Source organism: Mesoplodon mirus (assembly GCF_964341445.2).
Source record: "Mesoplodon mirus genome assembly, chromosome: 13".
Lineage (NCBI taxonomy): Eukaryota > Metazoa > Chordata > Mammalia > Artiodactyla > Ziphiidae > Mesoplodon > Mesoplodon mirus.
In genome coordinates this window covers 42,624,824-42,643,754 of record NC_138989.1, presented here as the reverse complement: position 1 = coordinate 42,643,754, position 18,931 = coordinate 42,624,824, and positions in this window count along the sequence as shown.

Below are 18,931 nucleotides of genomic sequence, written 5' to 3'. Positions count from 1 at the left end.
GGAACACAGGACCAAGGGAAGAGATTTTTCTTTCCCCTCCAAGTCAGATACTTGAGTGTGTCTGACTAGAGAAGGGAGGAATCTAGTGAAGATGGAGAGTGAGTAAGGAAAAGAGATCATTGGAAAAGCTGATTTCTAGAGAAGGCAAGAAGGGATTCATTTGTTAAGTGACAATGAGCCATTATATGCAAAGTACTGTGTTCAGGACAGTAAGAAATAATAAGGATAAAATGAAAAACAGTGCTTTCTCTAAGGAGCCCACAGTTTAGTAGGAGAGATGACAGTTAAACAAATAGTAATATTGCATGGCAGTGTGAGCCCTGTGTTCATTTAGCAATATAGTGTTATTTGAGGTTCAGAGAGGAAATTTGGGATGAAAAGGAAAGGGACACCTCAACAGGCATCACAGAAGAGAAAGTACCATATTCAGCCTCAGAAGATGAGCAATAATATGACTGACAAAGATGCAGAGGAAGTGTGCGAGAAAGGAGGAATTCCAGATGCAAAGATGGTATTCAGAACAAGGATAGAGGAGGTAGCCCTGGAAAGAGGAAAAATTCTCTAAATGGGACTTAAGGAAAGAATAGGTAGGGAGGAAAAATAGGACAAAGAGGTATTGGAAAGCAGAAAGGAGGGAGTACAAGAGAACTCATACCTGATGTTCTCACTGTACTTTGTAAGGTTGGCAAGCAGAGGAGCCTCTGAAAGCAGAGGATCAGGGGTCAAGGTCAAGAAGAAACGGGTGCATCTGAAAGAGATGGAGACACAGACTGCAAATCAGCCAGGTGGGCTTGTTCTACTGAAGTTAGAAACTCCCAAAACTTTGTCTAACAAAAGTCAGCACTCTGGGAATAGGAACTGGAATAGTAACTGTTGGGAGGACTTTTATTTCTGGAAGGATGGAAGAGATACACTGGCCTACCCTCTTATGGAAAATGATTAACAATGCTGATCTATAAAAAGCATTGTTGAGTTTGGCCAGAAAAATGGCAAGAGACTGAAAATTAAGTGAAAGTGAAAAACCAGAGAGACGTGTAGACTTCTAAAGCCAGCTTTTACCTTGATGACATTTGCATAACAGTGAACTTGAATTTTGTTTTTCACAGCCTTGCTGGGTGAAGGAAATAGGGCCCAGTCAAGGTGAGGAGTCTAATAGAACACCCCCTACATAAAGTTAGAGACTCACTGGGTTATATCTTTCATGTAAGAGTGAACTGAGAAATAGACTCATCTATTCCCTCCTCCAAGGGGGTGCAAGGAATTTGCCTCTGTGAACCTAGAACTGAGGAAGAAGGAAAAACTTCAAGTTGAATATTTAGTTTAAAGATATTTATGACAGGAGGTGCCCCAAATGCCTGAAAGAGGCAAACACAAATCTTCCCAAGAGAAACTCATCAACCGAACCTCAAATAATTCCCACAGGTATCAGCTCACAGTCAAGAATCACAAAATACATAAGGAAACAAAGCATGAGTGGGTACAAGCAAGATTTAAAAAAAAAAAAGAAGAAGAAGAATCAGACCCATGGAATTATCAGATAAAGAATATATGATTTAAAAGATAAAATAAGGAATTTTAAATATGAGTAAAGACAAGAGACTATATGAAAAAGAACCAAAAAACCCAAGAAATGAAAATGATAATTATAACATGAAACTCAGTAGTTGAGTTTAACAGCAGATTGGATACAATTGAAGAGAGAATTAGTGGATCAAAATACAAAACGTTATAGCATATAATCTGAGATTAGAAGAGGGGTTTTTTGATAGGAGTTAAACTATCCCTCAAATCATGTATTGTTCAGAAAGAGGGAGAAAATACTGATTAACTTTGACGTTAACATTTCTAGAATAGTAAGAAAAAATGGGAAAAAATTATATAATTTTTAAGCTAGTAAGGGGGAAAAGGAGATAAGAAAAATAATTTTTACTCTAAAAAAAGAAAGAAATGGGTGGGCCTTACTGGATCCAATTCAAGCAAACCAATACAACAGTAAAAAAAACTTTGTGTATGTGAGACAGTTAGGAAAATTTGAACACTAACTGGATATTTAATGATATTAAAGAGTTACTATTTTTTAAGATGTAATAATGGTAATGTGGTTTTGTTTTATAAAAGACCTCTTAAATATTATAGATACACGCTGAAGAATGTATGAATGAAATTATATGATGGCTTTGTTTTGCTTAAAAACAATCTAATGCTGGGTTGTGGGGAAAATATAGAGGAGAGAAAAAAATTATTTGGTGAAGCTGAGAGATGGTTTTTCCATTTTTGTATGTGTTTAAAACTTTCTGTAATAAAAAGTTAAAATAAGAAAATAAATATTAAAAAGATAAAAGAAGGCAAGTAAGGAGAGAAAAAGAAACAAAGAAGGCAAGACAAATAGAAAGCTTTTGATAAAATGGCAAATATATCAGTAATACAATCAATACAAACTGACAAAGTTTCAGTTAAATAAATCTATCTATATGCTATTTATAGGTAAAACATAGAAACATAAAAGGTGAAAGTAAAAAGGACTGAAAATGATATTCCAGGCAAATGCTAATCAAAAAAGCTGGTGTACCTAAATTTAGAGTAGACAAAATAGACATGAAGGTAAGAAGCGCCACTAGGAATAAATAGAATCATTATACAGTGATATAAGTTTCAGTTTACTGGGAAAATAGAGCAACTTTAAACATGTGTAACCTAAAAATATAGCTTCTAAATATATAAAAGAAAAAAATATACACAATTACAAGGGGAAATAAGTAAATCCACTCTTATGGTAGGAAAATTTATTATACCTATCCCAGTAATTGAAATATCAAGAATACAAAGCAAAACAAAACAACAACAAATAAAACAAAAAAACAAAAAACATGTACAAATATAGAAGATTGGAACAGCACCATAAGATTGATCTAACATATATTTATAGAGAACTATACCAAACAACTATAAAATATAAGTTATTTTCAGTGATAACACACTGAGTCAAAAAATGTCTCTATGGATTTTAGAGTATTGATATGACACAGACCACATTCTCTGATTACAATGCAGTTAAATGAGAAAGCAATAACAAAAAGATAACTTCCTAATGGTTGGAAATTTTAAAATATGCTTATAACCAATGATTCAAAGAAGCTAAGGCAAACAATTTATAATAGAATTAATGAGCTAAGCATACAACTTAAGAAGATAGAAAAAGATAGAATGAACTCAAAGAAAGATGAAGAAAATAAAGATGAGAAATTAATGAAATAGAAGACAAAAATATAGAGAGAATCAACAGAGCCAAAAGTTGTTTTTGGACAAAACTAACAAAATGGATACATTTCTGGCAGGATTAATCAAGAAAAGGGGCAGTCACAGATAACAATATCAGAAATTTAAAATGAGACATAATTATAGATGCTCCAGACATTACAACGATTTAAGAGGTTAATATAAACAACTTCATACCAATAAACTTGGAAATGTATGTGAAATGGACAAATTACTAGGTAAGTATAATTTTATATAACTGACTCAAGAAAAAATAGAAAACTCAAATAGTCCTTTAAACATTAAATAAATTGAAATAATAGTTGAAAATCTTTCAAAAAGGAAACACCAGGCTCAGAGGATTTTACCAGCAAGTTCTACCAACATTCAAGAAATGAAAATAGTTTCAAATTATGTTAAGATAGGGACTTCCCTGGTGGCTCAGTAGTTAAGAATCCTCCTGCCAATGCAGGAGACATGGGTTCGAGCCCTGGCCTGGGAAGATCCCATATGCCACGGAGCAACTAAGCCCGTGTGCCACAACTACTGAGCCTACGCTCTAGAGCCCGCAAGCCACGACTACTGAGCCCACGTACTGCAACTACTGAAGCCCACGCACCTAGAGCCTGTGCTCCGCAACAAGAGAAGCCACCGCAATGGAGAGTAGCCCCCGCTCGCCGCAACTAGAGAAAGTCTGCACACAGCAACGAAGACCCAACGAAGCCAAAAAATAAATAAATTTAAAAAATTATGTTAAGATAGAGAAAAGTAGGTACGACTCACCATTTCATTTTAATGAGGCTGGCAGAACTTTGGTATCAAAAGCAGACAACAAGGACAGTAGCAGAAAGTTACAATCTCACTTATGAAATACAGATGTAAAAATAATAAACGGCTAGCTAACGATGGCAGATTAAAGATGACTGCACTTATTTTTGTGACTTCTCCCATTCAGAGGTAGAGTCTAATTCCTTCCCTTTTCTTCTAGAAAAGTGCGTCATCAATAGAATGTGGTAGATGTGCCACTGCATGACCTCCTTCTGCCTTAGTCTCTTAGAAACTTCCTCTGGGAAGCCCTGAGCAGCCATGTAAGGAGTAACACTACCGTGAGAATGCCAGGTGGAGAGGCAACATGAGAGCACTGTGATTGACAGTCCCAGATGAGTCCAGTTTTTCAGCCATTTCTGTCAAAGCACCAAACGCATGAATGAGGTTGTTTTGGACCCTCCAGACCAGCCCATCTGCCAGCTTAAATCCACCAAGTGACCTCAAGCAGTCCATATGAAGCAGGAAAATCCCTGAACTGAGTCCTGTCCAAATTTCTGATCTGCAAAATTATGAATAAAATAAAATGAATATTGTTTTAATCAACTAAGTTTTGAAGTAGTTTGTTATGCAACAAGAGATAACCAGAAACACTAACAAATTCCAGTACTGTATAAAATCATTTATGACCTAGTTGGTCATAAATATTAGAAAATCAGTTAATATAATTTACTCCATTAACAGATTAAAGGAGAATAGTCATCTTCTCAAAGTAAAAAGAAAGGTAGTTGTTAAATTACTACTCATGATTTAAAAAAAAAAACCTCTTAGTAATCTAAGTACATAAAGGAACTTCCTCAGCCTAGACATCACTTTACAGACATCATCATATGGTAAAACATCGTCTGTATTTCTTTTAATATTGGGTACAAGACAAATGTGTCTGCTCTCACTACTTCTAATCCATTTTGTACTGGAGATTCAACCCAATAGAGGAGGGCAAGAAAAAGAAGTAAGAATTGTAAAGACTGCAAAGGAAAAAGCAAATCTGTCGTTATTTGCAGATGATACAATTGTCTTCAAAAACAACCCTAGAAAATCTATCAGAAAGAGTATAAGTATTGATGAAATTTTATCAAAGGTGCTGGATGGATATAAAATCAACATACAAAGATCTATTTCATTTTCATCTATCAACAAAAGAATGCTAGAAAGTTTGTTTTAAAAACACAGTTTAGAGTAGTATCAAAATATTTTAATCAACAAAGATACCAATTTTTCACAAATTCATCTACAGATTTAGTTCATATCCAGTCAAATACCAATAGAGTTTTTGTGGACCTTGATGAGCTGATTCTAAAAGTTACATGGACAAGACAGCATAGCAGCCAAGACACTGTTGAAGAAGAATGGGGGAGGAGGAGTGTGGAACTGACATCACAAGGTATCAATATTTATTCAAAGCCATAGTGCATAAAACAGTGTGGTATTGGAGAGAGACGAACTGATCAACAGAATTGAGAGCCTCAAAGAGACCAATATTGATATGAACTTGGCGCATTATAGATCAGTGGAAAGGATGGACTATTCAATAAATTGGTGGCATAATGGCGTATCCATATGAAGGGAAAATTTTAACTGGACCCTGAACTCACACCATTAAAAAAAAAAGAATTTCAGGTGGACTAAAGTGCTAAATGCAAAAGATAAAACTACTAAACTTTTAAAAGACAACTTAGGAGACTATCCTTATGAACTTGAATGTAGTTGAAAAGGATTCCTAAAACCAGACACAATTACGCAAATTCTAAAGGGAAAGATTAAAGAACTTAACTATGTTAAAATTAATAACTTCTGTTCATCAAAAGGCACCACAAAGACAGTGAAATGATAAGCCAAAATTGGGAGTATATATTTGCACAACACATAACTGACTGAGGGTTGACATCCAAAACATATAAAGAACACCTGTAAATCCATTAAGAAAAATAGGCAAAATATTTCAATAGGTGCTTCACAATGGCTAATTGGCATAATTAAAAGACACCCATCCTCATTAACCAACAGGGGAATTCAAATTGAAACAATGGTGAGCCGTCATTTTCTGCTCACTGGACTGGCAAAGATAAAAAACAGTATCAAGTGTTGGTAAGGAAACAAACGGTACACTTACTACACTGGAGCAGAATGGAAACTGACCTAGCCACTTTGGAAAACTGAAGATGTACACATTCTAGAACCAGTCATTTTACTTCCAGAGCAAGTCTCAAACAAGGAGACATGTAGAATGTACATAGCACAGCAGGAAAGTCTGAAATAGTGAAAGCAATCTAAACGTCCTTCGGAATCAATATCACCATACGATAGGACTCAGTGAGCGGCGACACTGAACAATTTCACAGCCACAGCCAAAAGGATGCTTCTCGGGAGACTGATGTTGCCGGAAAGAAGCTGCAGAAGAATATTATTCTATCGTGTAAAGTCTGGAAACATGCAAACTGAATATTCTAGTTAGAGACACTCAATATACATGAAAACGTAAAGAAAAGCAAGGGAACGGTGGACACACACCTCAGGATGATTGATCACTTCTGGGGGAGAGAGAAGGAGATGGATCAAAGAGAGCCCACAGGACACACCACAGGCAAGAGCAATGGCCTTTTATCTAGGGTGAGGGTTGGGCACATGGGTGTTCCCTAAATCGAGTCTTTTTATTCTATTCCGTCTCATTAAAAACAGCGAGGGTCCCCCAGGATTGGCGATTGGTGGCCAGAGGCACCACTACAGGACAGAGATCCCTGTTTAGCCCCAGCTTCCAGACAGTTGGGCTTAAGAGGAATGTGTTGTAATTCTCTTCGGGCACCCCTCAAAAATAAGAAAATGCCTTTTTAAAAAAGCAAAAGCCCAGGTTTTCCACCTGAGCTAGCTTCGGGGAAATCTCTGACTCTGATGGATTAAGGATTATGCATGTGTGAATGCGTAGGTGGCCGGGGAGGGGTTGAAGAAGGATGAGGGAAAGTGAGAAAAGAGAAGAGTGTGATGGTGGTGGTTCGGGCCCCAAAGACAGGCACCCAATGGGAGAGGTTATGGGAAAGCTTCTTGTAGTCCCCAAAGAAAGTGAGGATTAATGCTGAACGCACCAATTAACGCACGTAGCGTCTACACTGAGAGTCTGATGAAACCAGTTTGATTCTGGCCAACAGCCAAGGGGAGAAAACCCCACTAGATCTGATTTCATAGTGCCCTTGAGGATGTACCCAGTAAATGGACACTTTGTAAAGAGGAAGAAAGGGTTGTGTCAGTTCCTGCCAACTTCTTATCCTTGCAAGGTCCTACCATCAGTTAAAAATGCCTCTGTCCTGTTGGGCCTGTCTGCCAGGGCACAGGGGAGGTACGATGACCTTGCTTAATAGGAGGGATTGCTCTGCCTTAGTTTTTCCTGAAGCAAAACTTGGCACTGGCCTCCAGCGTGGCAGAAAGACAAGCCTGTACCTCCCAGGCCCAGGCCATTCATTCCTCCCCTGGACTTGGGGAGGGAAGGTTGGTGATGCATGAAGCGCCTCTGGGAGGGGGCCACCGTGCTGGCCTGGCTTCCCAGGCACAGGGTTTGAATCAAAGGCGGAGAGGGAGCCGCTGGCTCCAGTTGGGCTGTGCTCAGAGCTCCAGCTGTTGGGTCTTTGGTTTTTATTACATTAGTCTTAAAAAAAAAAGTTTTTAATCAGCAAGAATCAGTGAAGCAGGCTTTATGGTGCAATAATTCTGCATGTTTTGTTATAAATATCCCCAGGCAAAGTTAAGGTTATTTCATACGACTATCAAAGTAACACGCCCGCTTCGGTTGCAACAAGGAATCTGTGAGGACTAGCAAACAGGAAGCATACCATCTGCATTTAAGAGGCTTTTGTTTTAATAAAACGGGTACATATTTATCTATAAAAGAGATTGACTGGCTTGGTAAAGCCAGAGTCTGTAATAAGTAAAGATACAGAGAGAAGCCATGTTATTTGCTGAATTAAAAAAAAAAAATCATCCATCCACTCACTTTCCAGAAACAGCACTCAACTGTGGGTTTTGGCCACACTGATGTTTACAATGAACTCTCGGAGCTCAAAGGCTCCAGGTCCAGTACCCGAGGCCTTGGCTCTACAGGAGATGCTGACGTCTGATTTTTTATTAAGAGTTAAGACCCTTCCCCACCCCTCCCCTGAAAAAACATCAGATGAAAGTTTGAAATTGTTCAGTCCAGGATGAAAAGACACTCCCATGGTTCTGCTTCATATATCACGCTCGATCTTGCTTATTTCGACCCTGAAGAGGTTTGGCAGTAGACACGGGAAGCTTGCAGAGGGGCAGCGCAGAGGCGATAACACCCCCACCCCACCCCCATGCAGTTCTGAGCCGCACACACTTTCTGATCGCGGTGCAAAGACACATTTCCAAACTCTATGCTTCCTGCCAGGGAGGATGTCACAAATTCTTTTCCATCAAACTTCCCGAAAGCTGCAATTCTTGATGCTGAGGCTGTCCTGGGTCAGAAGGAAATATCTACAGGGTGTCAGATTTTAGTAGGAAGTCTGTTTGTTCGCTTACCTTTTCATTTACTAGGCGTCTCACACATCCCAGGCTGGCCCTGGGCATCTGCATATTGAGACATCCAATGATCCTGCAAGGTAGGCATCTCCCCTGGCACAGACGGACCCACAGAGGCCGGAGAGGGCAGGAAGGTGTCCAGGAGCACAGGCTGCTTGGTCACTGAGGGCTTGGGAGGCAGACCTGCCTGCCCCCCTGTTCTGCCTCTTTCCCACCATAAATAACCCATTCGACTCTCCTCCCTCTGACCCCTCCGCCATCCAGGTGGGTGAGTTGTGAGAAACATGGGCGGCCAGGAAATGCAGCACGAACTTGACCTGGAGGCAGACCCTGTGGGGACGCTCAGGTTCTCACACTGTGGAGACAGCAGCTGCAGGAACTCCGCGTCAAACCACCCATCCCCATTCTGAGTAGGAGACATGGCACTGACTGTCACAGTGACCCTCCTTTTGCCCTTTGACTGGATGCTCTACTTGGAGACCCTCCCAGGAGTGTGTCCCAGGGACACTGCCGGCCTCCTGTCCCACACGGAGGTGCAGAACAAGCATCTTTACCTTCCTGACCTCCGTGCTTCTGAGCCGTGTGGAGCCGCGGCCTCTGACACGGGGTCTGTGAGCCCGTCCGCCTGGCATCCACCTCCCAGGTAACATCCCCTGGCCCTGCTGTAGCTCAGGGCTTCCCTCCAGCCTGGATGGTGACGGCCACACCAGCGGGGCTGCCCAAGTCTCAGGATAATCATCTCCCTCGCCCCTCTTACCCATAAATGCACATCTGATGCCACGTAACCCCCTTGGGGCTCAATCAGCAGCCTACGTGGTATTTGGAAGGGATTTCTTCTCTCAGAGCCCTTCCTACAATGGACAGACTAGGCTTCTAGGCAGTCAACTAGTCCTCCTGCCCCACAAAAAATAAAATGACCAGGGAGCCCATGGTTGGTTAACAGGCCTTTAGTTGGTGCCCGAGTGGGAAACCCGGGGCTCTGGCTAGCGACAGAAGGGTCTGGAAGTAAGACAGGTCGACCCATCTTGATTGTGCAGCCAGAGGCTTCGCTCCCAGGACAACAGAGTGATGATAAGGGAAAAAATACTGACCTTCTCTTCTCGGTTTTCCAGCTTGAGAGACGGCGTCCAACCCTGTGGGGGAGAAATGGCTGGGACACCACACGACCACCGACCAGAGGAGGAGAAGGGGTGACAGCAGGAGAGGAGCCGCAGCCAGGCTTTCTGTTACAGAACACGTTTGAAAGTGCTTAACCAGAGTCCATGATTTACATGGCACAAGCTACCTGCCGGCTGTGGCTTCCAGGAGATGACTTACGAGGCTTCTGCACCCAGAGGACCCACCTAAGCCCTCTCAGGAAGAGCCCCAGGACCGCGCCTGTGGCTCAGAGGTGGCCTGTGCTGCCATCAACAGTCAGGACAACTACTGTCCGGCCCTGCCCAGCCAGTTTGGCTCCTGCTGACTTCCAGAATTTCCATTCCAGAGGAGCTAAAAACAGACAGGAAAATCCCTAATTGTGGCTTCTGTAGGCACTCCCTCCCCCAGGCTCAGGTTACCTGGCAGGCAGCTAAGAAGCTCCCAGGTGCCAGTGCCTGGGGAGGGGACCCCTGCTGGTGCTGAGCCCGCCCAGTCCCGCCAGGGCCCACAAGTCTTCCCTCAACCTTCAAACCTCTAACCAGACCTGGGGGTTTCCAGAACCGAGGTTGCAGAGTGAAGGGGCACCTCTTCTGCTTGTTACCACAACACAAGTCACGTGGCGCCTCAGTGGAGCAGCCCCACATGAGGCCGTCTGCAGACTGCCTGGACCTGTGTCCTAACCCACTCCCACCAATCCCACCACGGAGAAGGAGAGGGTGGGAGTGGGCCGAGGAGCCCCCAGAAAGACGTTCCAGGGTCCAACCAGGCAGGGGCTCAGGCAGCTGGGCAGCAAGCAAGCCACCCCTTGGCTGTTCTCTTGGTAACGGTGCCTGGCAGGCAGGCAGGGCCGCCATGAGATGCTTCATCATCAGTCCTGCGATGTGTGAAAGACCAAAGCCCAAGGATGGAGGTGGCTGGCGTGTGGGTGTGAATGGTGAGCAAAAGGGGGACTATGTGAAAGCTGAAGGCCTCTCATGCTTAAATTCAAGCAGGCCTTACGTCTCAGGAAGCCTGTGTGTGTACCATCAATGTATTATCATTTAAAGGGCTCCAGAGTCAGGGGAGTCTGGGATGTGTGTGCTGTGCCACTATTGGAGGGTTAACTCCTGTACTCCTGAGCTGGCTTGTACAGAAGCTGTCATTCTGCACATGCTCCAGCCTCAGTAAACAAACAAGTCCCCAGATATAGACACGTCATGGACCTCTGCCTTTTGCCTGGACAATCTTCTTCCTAGGAGTCTAGGCAACTCCTATTTATTCTTCAAGTTTCAGTGTAAACTTTCCCAACTCCCTCCCAGAGAAGGCCCTCCTCCTGTGTACCTGGAGGGGACTTGCATGTCCCCCGTCCCAGCACTTAGCACACCCCATGCAGCTATTTGGTGACAAGTGTGTCACCTGTCACCGAAATAGTTCACCTCTGTGTACCCATCACAGTGCCTGGGTACAATGAACATGTGATAAAATAAAACCCGATATTACTATCCTTAAGCTATTTGATATTTATTCATTTTCAAGAAGGAAGAGAAACTGAAAGAAAAGGCAGAAAGTGAAAGAAATAGAGTTGATGCAAACAAGTATGAAAACCCTCTCAGTGCACTTGGTTCATCTTTCACCCTCACCACCCTGTGTTCCATCCACCTGCCTCCCAGATATCTTGTTTACTCTATGCAGGGAGCTCCCAGGGCAGGGAGTATGTCTTCTTCATCCTGGAATCCCACTGCATGAGATGCAGTGCCTGGTACACAGTAGGCATCAAATATATGTCTGTTGGATGCATGGCAATACCGATGATTGCAAGAAATCCATAGACAAAAGCAGCAGTACTACACATTGAGGGAAAATGGTTGAGTGCATTGGAGTATATCCAACTCACAACCAAGACACCTATAACCTGGAAGCAAGAACCACAGCTAAGACCTGTCGCTGGGGAACAGGGGTAAGTATTTTGCCAGGCGGCCCAAGCAAATGCCCAAATATCAGGCTCTCAGGCTCCCAAGACCAAGCTCACAGCCACACGGGACACCCTACCGATCTGTTGGATGATTCAAACCTCTGTCCCCCTGGCGCCAGTTTCTGCTTTGCCACTGACCATTTATGGACATTATTCTCCTCACCTGTAAAACGAGGTGCCAGTTCCAGGCTCTCTAACATTCCTTTGAGTGTTCATGTATGTAATTCCACCCCCTCCAAAGCTCTGCAAAGGGGATATTCTGTAGCTAAATATTGAATGAGCAGTGACCACTACAAAACCTAAGAAGAGTATTTTAAACTCTAAGATCAATTTATGGGTCAAATGGAAAATTCATCAGAGAAAAGCTTCAAGATGGCAACGGCACATTTTTTAGATATCAGTGTGACATGCATAGCTCATTCATACAGGTCTACAACGCTGTACCAATTATTATTTCTACCAGTGCCACTCCTGCAAGTGCTTTTATTATCATGGTGTCTGTTTAGATGAAAAATGTGTGTGGGCCAAAGGCATTCTGATGCGAATCAAAATGGAAATTTAAAATATAAAAGATGTGGGAGAATTTGCTTAGAAATGGGATAGACTTTAATAATCTCTCCTAAGAGGGTAAGACCAGATAGAGTAATTCTCCAAGCCAAGTGTTGGCCCCTGTAACTGGAAGCACGGTGGTGTTTCTCTTGGGCAGACAATCCTTCCAAGTTCTCTTCAACCCTCCACAGCACTAACCCCTCTGAATGCAGTTCATGTATGCAGCCAGCTAATTCATCCATTGCTTTAATAAGTTTAGGCCCAGTTCTTACGTTTATCTGGCTCAGAAACTGACTCAGTATTGCTGGGTTGCATAAGAAAATAATTTTTTTTATATTACCAGTGTTCCCACAGAATTGTGCATGATTAAATGCATTCTAGTGCTGTGCTCTTAGGCAAACTAATCTCTCTGGTCTTCAACTTCTCGCCCTGAAATCTGACTGCGTGGCTAAGGCTCAGCACAGCTTTAAAACTCCTAGGATCTGATCTGACCCACACGGGTATGCAGTTTTAAGCAAGCCTAATATTCAGAAAAGTTCAAATTTACCAAAAATCAGTGGGGGCAGGGCTTGGTAGAGCAGTTCTTCTCAAACTTATAACACACATACAAATCCCCTGGGCATCTTGTTAAAATGCAAATTCTGGTTGAGCAGCGCTGGGGTGGAGTCAAGGTTCCTCATCTAACAAGCTCCTGGTGATGCCCATGCTGCTGGTCCATGGACAACACTTTGAGTAGCAAGGGCATGCCCGCTATGCTAAAGTCTTCCAGTAAACAATACTGCCAAGGGCGCTTCCTCGCATGGGATCTTGTCTTGCTTTACACCTGTGACATTATACCCAGGGACTAGCCCCTGACTAGAGCAACTATCTATAGGCTAGCCAGTCAGTCACCTGTGAGATAGTTTAGCACAAAATCATTATCCAAAATGTATGAATATCCAAAAGGAAGGAACATTTAATCTATCTAAGCACTTCCTCTCTCTTGGGAGGTTTGAATGTGACACACAGAGATTTGTGCCCAGATGCAAAAATGTGCAGGGAGAAAGCACTCAACAAAGAACAAAAGCAGTAGCAGAAAAGTTAGCAGGAGAAGCAGGGATTGAGCAGCTGAGGCACTAACGTCAGAAGTACTAGAGTCAAGAGAAGGGATTCTGACGTCGAGGGGACAAGATGACAGGGCTGCTGGAGTTTATGCTGTATGGTGATGACTTTTTCATTCTCCCAGAAGCTTCACCTCAGGGGTGTTGTATTCTGGGATTCCCAGTAAGCTTTGATTAAAGCCCACGAATGCAGACACCTTGGACATTCCTCTGTATCTTGTGACCCTAGAAGTGATTTTGCCCTTTGAGTCAATCTTTTCCCTCACCCAGGACGTTACTGGAGCAAACGGCCCTGAGGCGTTTTAAAGGTAGCATCCTTTACGCCCACGTTTCTCACACACACAGAAAGGTACCACCTCAGATCATCCTACCAGAGCCAGATGATCAATTCTACCAAAAAGCAGTGGCAGAAGAGGGGAGGGGATGGGATGGTAGATTGCTCAAGGCTGCCGTAACAAAGAACCACAAACTGGGGGGCTCAGACAACAGAATATTTTCTCATGATTCTGGAGCCGAGATCAAGGTGTTGGCAGGGTTGGGGTCTTCTGAGGCCTCTCCCTTTGGCTTGCAGGTGGCTGCCTACCTGCTGCGTCCTCACATGGTCTTCCCTCTATACCTGTGCCTGTGTCCCAATCTCCCCTTCTTATAAGGACACCAGTCACATTGGATTAGGGCCACCCGAATGAGCTCATTGTAACTACCTCTTCCAAGACCCTATCTCGAAATACAGCCACATTCTGAAGTGCTGGGGGTTAGGAATCTGCTAGCAGGTGAAGACCTTCCAAACCATCATCATGTTCTTTGAGGTGCCTGCCAGGCTGGTCCAGCACGTGCTGGGTGGTGCATACAAGGGAGCGAGTCCGCCAGAGCTGCTCGTGAAGACTCTGGGGGCCCTGCAGTAGCACTGTCAGTCAGATACGACCCCGGGCGGCCAGAGCAGTGTCCGTGCTGATTAACAGACTGATGGTGGAGACAGAAACATGCTTCATTATTTCCTAGCAGCCCTGTCTTGTTCAACACATTCACGCGCAAACTGAATGAACACAGAAGGCATGCTGATGAAACGTGTGGGTGATGCAAGGCTGAGCAGGATAATGGGTTGCAGGGTTGACTGAGTCACTTGAACTCAGATGTGCTCACTGAGTGACAGAATCAAATTTAAATGATCATAACAGGCCAAAACTAACAAAATGAAGCAAGCAGAACATAGTAATGTTTTCTCTTTAGGTTGATAGAGGCAATTGAGAGACAAGTGCTTCTCAAACTGCAGGGAGCACAGGCGTCACCCGGGGATCTTGCTAAAATGCAGGTTCTGATTCAGTAGGTCTGGAGTGCGGGCTTCAGCTCCTGCTTTTCTAACAAGTTCCTAGGTGAAGACGATGTTGCTGGTCCACTGGCCAGTCTCTGAGCAGCGAGGGTGAAAAAGCCCTGGGGTGATTAGTCAGCCACAAGTTCACACGACCACCATCTGTCTTCAAGCGTACGAATGGGCCCGCTCTCCTCCGATGCCCCCAGCCCCTTCTGCTGTGTTGCATTTAGCATAGGAAACCAAGTTTTAATGTGGCCTTTAGCAGAGTAGAATGTGACCATGAGAACAATGAAAATTCTGAGACATCTGGAACCTATGTGCGGAGAATGGAAAGAACTAGGACGCTTCAGCTGACAGAAGGGAATACCAAGTGTAGGAAAGGACACGGGTAGCTATCCCTAGATATTTAAAGTGCTGGCCACAGGGAGATCAGCTCGGTGCTTTGTGACCACCTGGAGGGGTGGGATAGGGAGGGTGGGAGGGAGGGAGATGCAAGAGGGAAGGGATGTGAGGACAGATGTATATGTATGAGTGATTCACTTTGTTATAAAGCAGAAACTAATAAAAAAAAAGTGCTGTCACATGGGACAGAGATGAGCTCTGAAGCATTAAAAAACAAACAAAAACAAAACAAGACACAACAACCCCCGAGCTCAGTGTAAGGATCAAGAGTGTAGGCGCTGGGGTTAGACCTCCAACTCCACGACTTTCTCTGTGACTTCCACTAAATTGTCTAATCTCTTAAGGCACCAGTATGTTTATCTGTAAGATAGAAATAATAGTAGCAGTGGCTGTATCTGGGTTAGTTGATTTAGCTGCTATAGTTATATTACACATCATAATATGTATAGCATAGTTATATTACATATATAGTTATTAGCAATTAACTACTATGGTAGTTACATCATATTAGTGATTTACACATTAGATGTTTATTTCTCACCTGTGCATAGTCCAAAATGGGTGTCCTTGATTAGCAGGCAGTTTTGCTCCAAGCCACGATTCAGTGACCACAGCTCCTTCCATCTGGTGGCTCGGCCATCTTCACAAGCCTTTCAGGGCCTCTGTAGAAAGGGAAAGAGCACACAAGTCACACACGGCAGGCTGTCATGAGCCAGCTCTTACATGTCACACATCACTTCTGCCTACATGTCATTGGCCAGACCTCAGGCACAAGGCCACTTTCAACAACAGGGAGACTCAGAAACATGGTCTAGCCGCGTGCCCAGGAGGAAACAGGTTTAGTGAACAGCCAGCCACTTTCTGACTGTGAGAGTGATGATTTAGACAGCGCCGGTAGAATGCTTAGTTTGGTCCAGTCTCCGTTTCAGAGTCAGTGCTCAACAAACCTGTGTTATTATGTAACTTCGGAGAACAAATGTAGGCCCCAAATGTTAAATTATAGGAAGGCAGATTTCAAATCAAACCAAGATCGAGCAAAGAAATAATAGTTCAATTACGAATTCCATGATAAGATAGTAAGGTCCCCATCAATGAAGCTATTCAAGTAGAGGACCTAGGCCTCAGGGATGCTGACGGGAATTCCTTTATTAGTGGAATGTTGGACTAGCTAACCTTCGGACAGCCTCAGAAATATCGAGAACCTTGGGCTGCACGTAAGTGGCTTGATTCTAAGTGGATTTGTACTCAAATGTGGTAGACTAGACCACATCACCTCTTGTTCTACAGACACTCATCTTTGTGACTTAGCCTGCGTCTCAGCAGTTGACATCTCTCAGTAACACTGAAACAGATGTAACCAGAGAGAAGATGCAACGTCCTATCATTTTGCTTGATTTGATATCTTTCTCTCCTTATCCCCATGCCTGCCTCTGCACCTGCCTCTGCATCTATCAAACAGATGGATTAAAACTTAATCTGGGGAACCTGAGGTCTGAGTCCTCCCTTGAGATAACTACAGACTACGTCATGAAAACAAGTTTGAGAATCTGGTAGATGACTGAGCCTATGTTAGCATTTTAGGCACAGCCTGCTGTTTTTTGACCTTTACAGACTGCACTCGATAGACTTTTCTGTGGGATTCTGCTTAGAATATATGCAGATGTCGTCTAAGGGCCTTTTCCCCAAACCCCTGCCAACTGTTTGCCTAGTTATTCAGTAAATCCATAAGAAGTAGACAGAGGATGGCCTTTGAAAGCTGCAGTAGGCAAAATACACATTCTTTAAAAAGTTAGTTAGGATCTTTTCAATATTCTATCGCAAAAGAAATCTGATAAAAACCTGAACTGCCTGTTAGGGACTCTAGATTTAGAACTTGCTATCAACTCCCAGGTCCAGAGGCTAATGCCTAATGGTGGCATCTGTGATGAAGTCAATAAAACTATTCTTGATGTTTCTCCAATTTCTAAGTCTCCTCAGTGATGCATCTCTCCCCAGTAATTCTGGGCTTTGCTTCTTCCTTTCCTTCTCCAATAATACAGATTCCCACCTCAAAAGTGAGACTGCCAGTGTCAAATCAACTGGCTTGATTGATTCAATGGGACTGGGTCCACAGTTGGCACTTGGGAAGCAGATTTTGAAAGGAACAGTTACTGACATTTTCCATATATTGGCACATTCTCATTTCAGGACTAGACATGCATACCCTGGAGATATTGTGGGTTTGGTTCCAGACCACTGCAATAAAGCAAATATCACAATAAAATGAGTCACACAAATTGTTTGGTTTCCCAGTCCATATAAAACTTATGTTGACACTATACTGTAGTCTATTAAGTATACAATAGCATCATGTCTAAACAAACAATGTACGTACCTTTATTTAAAAATACTTAATTGCTAAAAAATGCTAACTATCACCTGAGCCTTCAGCGAGTCATAATCTTTTTGCTGGTGGAGCGTTTGAAATATTGCGAGATATTGAACAAACTGTAACACACAGACATGAAGTGAGGAAATGCTGCCGGAAAAATGGTGCCAATAGACTTGTTCGACACAGGGTTGTCACAAACCTTCAATTTGTAAAGCAAAGCACAATTAAATGAGGTACGCCTGTACTCTCTTGACGTTCTTGCAGAGAGGACCTGGGTTCACTTCTATTAAAAAAATTCTAATACTTGACACTTGTTAGAAATAAACTTATGATTTGCTCATAGTGTGGAGAATTTCCTTAAGAACAGTCAACATGTACATAGCATTCAGAATCTCAAAAGGCTTCTGAAGACAGTCACTTGAATATACTTCTGTAAACGCCAGGATGGCACAGTCTAAACCACATCAAAGACACATTTCTCAGAACAGAGCCACCTACTAGAAACTTCTGAGCAGAAAGAGGAGGGAAGTGGGGAGAAGTGGAGGACAGGTATCTTGACAGACCACAAGATTCTGAGATACCCATTTAGGGAGACACAAAATCGACCCCTTTACATTTTAACAACCATTAAGTTTTTCACTACTTTTGAAGTCAGAGGTAAAAAATAAAGTATCAGGAATATATAATCATATACAGTATGCTCCTGTAGTGAGGTGGACAGTGTCCCCTACTTAATACATGTTCACCTGGAACCTCAGAATGGGACCCTATTTGGAAATAGGTTCTTTGTAGATGTTAGTTGAGGGTCAAGATGAGATCATCCTGGATTAGAGTGGGCTCTGAATTCAATGCCTGGTGTTCTTATAAGAAGAGGAGACGACACAGAAGATGCAGAGAAGACCATGTGAAGATGGAAGCAGACACTGGAGTTCTGCTGTCACAGTCAAGGCCATTAAAAGATACCAGAAGCTGGAAAGGCAAAGAAGGTTCTCCCCAGAGCCTCTGGAAGCAGCTTGGCCCTGCTGACACCTTGATTTCAGACTTCTGGCCTCCAGAACCGTGAGAGAATTTAACTGTGTTTTAAGCAGCCCAGTTGTGGCAATTTGTTTTGGAAGCTGTGGGACATTCATCTAGCTCAATATATCTCAAGTAGGATGCTTGGATTGTTCTTTGATTGGGGTCTGGCCCAGCACCATGCACAACTTACACTTTTTGATAATGGCAGAAGACACAGAAAAGACATGATGCACCATTTATTCTATTGCTCTCCTCAGCCATAGAGGCAACCACTGTCTACTTTGATAGCAATTAAAACTCCCAAGAAGCACCCAGTGAGATACTCATACCGCCATCTGAAAGTTTAAAGGTTCCTTGAAGACCAGCTGGCACAACTTCACACTTCTTTTTTTAGGGACATGAAAACCTAAGGCATGAGATTTCATCAAGAAGCCAACCAGCAAATCCTTACCTTCCCCTCATCTTCAGGCAGAGCCTCCATTAAG